Here is a 2,399-nt window from a genome sequence, read left to right as displayed (position 1 = left end):
ATGGTCTAATTGACTTTTAATGCTTTCAAGAGAGTTTTTGATTTCCTTTATTATAGACTTCATCTCTAATAGTTCCATCTAATTCTTTCTCAGAGTGTCCATTTCTTCTTTCATATCATAGAAGGACTTTCTAATCGCCTGTTGTTCATTGTTTCTTTTCTGTTCCAACTCATAGAATTTTGTCACCATGAATGTTCTAAATTCTTTCTCTGACATTTTGGTAACTTCCTCTGTTTTTTCAAAAGGTAGAGGGGAGATACTGTGTTCTTTTGACAGAGACATATTTCCTGTTTTATTCAGCCCTGAGGTTCTTCTACTTCTAGCCATTGGGAGATGTATCCACTTTTTGGTAACTTTTTGGAGAATGTTTCTTTGACTAGGAACAAGTGTGATTCACTTTTACTGTAGACTAATGTGTGCCAAAGTCTCTCTTCTGTTGTGTTTACCAATGTGGTCTCAAGAGGTGTATTCTATTTAGGTGTCTGAAGAGCAGTATCTCCTTTTTCATAGGTGGTGCAGTAAAAGGGAGAATCCCAGGGAATCTTACAATACTAGAGAATTTAATAACTGTGATTCTAGACCTTCTAGTCCCTCTGACAGGGTGGAGGATGAGAAGGAGAGAACAATATAAGAGGGAAGAAAAGAATATGAAGGAGAATAAAGAAAAAGTCACATGGCTCACAATTTTGCCAGGGGTCTGGAGATGGAACTAGAGATCTGCTGCAGAGCAGAGGTCAATCTGTGGGGCAAGGAGGAGTAGGAAATTAACAAAAGAAAGAAGAAGAGCAAAAAATAAATGAATAAATAAACCTGCCCACCTTTCTAGAGGGGAAGGTCCTGGGTTTGGAGAACTAGAGCTGGAGCAGGGGATGGGCAGTGGTGTCCCTGCCTCAATATCCCTTGCTGGTCGGGGGCCTAGAGATGAAATTGTACTCTACTCTCTCATGGGAAATATTTAGGTGGAGTTCCTCAGAGTCCACCATCCCTCTAACGAAATTCAGATATTCAAGGATCAGCTCCTCACAATTGTCCGTGATGAATACTCTGCATACATACAATTTAATGTTCTTCTTTTTTTCTTCCTGTTTTCAAACAAGTCAAAAGGAGCGTGTCTTGAAACAAAAAGAAGAACTCTGAATTCCAGCTGTCCTTCAATGGAAAAGTGCTTCACTGCCAAGTGATCTTCCCAGTCATTGGTCAAGCTGTTGTAGAAGTCTCCGTATTCTTCATTAGTAATATCATCAGGATTTCTGGTTCAAATAAATTTTGTTTTGTTGAGTTCTTCTTGATCAATGTACTTTTCTTTAATCTTCTTCTTGTCACCATCTTTCTTTTCTTATTCTTCTTAATCAGAATAAATATTTTCTATTTCAGGTTTGTCATCAAACTATTCTTATTTTTCTTCTCCTCTTCTTTCTCTTCCTTTTCTTCAGCTTCATCATCACTGACTTCTTTATCACACTCCTCCACAAAAAAAGTAATGGGATAACCAATAAACTAAGAATGTTTCTTCATAATCTCCCTTATTCTTCTTTCCACCAAGTACTCAGTCTGGTCTTCTTTCAGATGCAGGATAATCTTTGTCCCAGGACCCATGGGTTCACCTATGTCAGTCCTAATCATGAAGGAGCCCCCTGCAAAGGACTCCCAGGCATGCTGCTCATCATCATGATGTTTGATGATCACAGTCACTTTCTTAGCAACCAGATAGCCAAGATAGAAACCAAAACCAAACTGGACAATCATAGAGATATCTGCACCAGCCTGCAAAGCTTCCATGAAAGCTTTGGTCCCTGACTTCACGATAGTGCCAAGATTATTAATCAAGTCAGTCTTGGTCATTCCAAACCAAGTATTTACTACAGTGAAGGTTTAATCTTGTTTGTATGGAATGAGATTAATGTGCAGCTCCTTCCCAGAATCTAGTTAACTAGAATCTGTCAAGCTTTCATATATGATTTTATCTAGCACATCCGATGAATTTGAAATAAGCTCCCTCAGGAAGATCTCTGTTGGAGTAGAAAGTATTGATGATCAATGACATCAATTGGGCAATTTCTGCCTGGAAGGCAAAGGTCTTAACCTCCCCCTCCATCATTGGCTGGTCCTGTGTCTGGGTCTTTTCAGGCATCTTGTCAAAGGACCACACAGTGTCCATGCCACAGCAGCACCCGGACACTGAAGCAACTCATACTAGGACTTCTGAAATGATTATTCACTATAGACCCACAAAGCCCAGAACATTCTATCAATGAAATATAATACTGACATTTGCTCTGTAAGAAATTCATTAACAAAGAAATAGTTATCATTCATGAATAGATAAAAAAAATATTTTTTCTTTAATTTCCGGACAAATGAATAAATAATTGAAAGGAATTTTCTCTTTTTTCCTTCTT

The 2,399-nt window shown here is 38.3% G+C and overlaps 1 pseudogene; it reads right to left on the bottom strand.

Moving 5' to 3' along the window:
* Positions 1–890: 890 nt before the first annotated feature.
* Positions 891–2,131, bottom strand: LOC102498885 (heat shock protein HSP 90-alpha A2-like; annotated as a pseudogene).
* Between the last annotated feature and the right edge of the window lie 268 nt (positions 2,132–2,399).

Source organism: Tupaia chinensis, unplaced genomic scaffold (genome assembly GCF_000334495.1).
Source record: "Tupaia chinensis unplaced genomic scaffold, TupChi_1.0 Scaffold000252_1, whole genome shotgun sequence".
NCBI lineage: Eukaryota > Metazoa > Chordata > Mammalia > Scandentia > Tupaiidae > Tupaia > Tupaia belangeri.
Note: the sequence above shows the minus strand (reverse complement) of the source record. Positions and strands in the feature narration are given on the sequence as shown.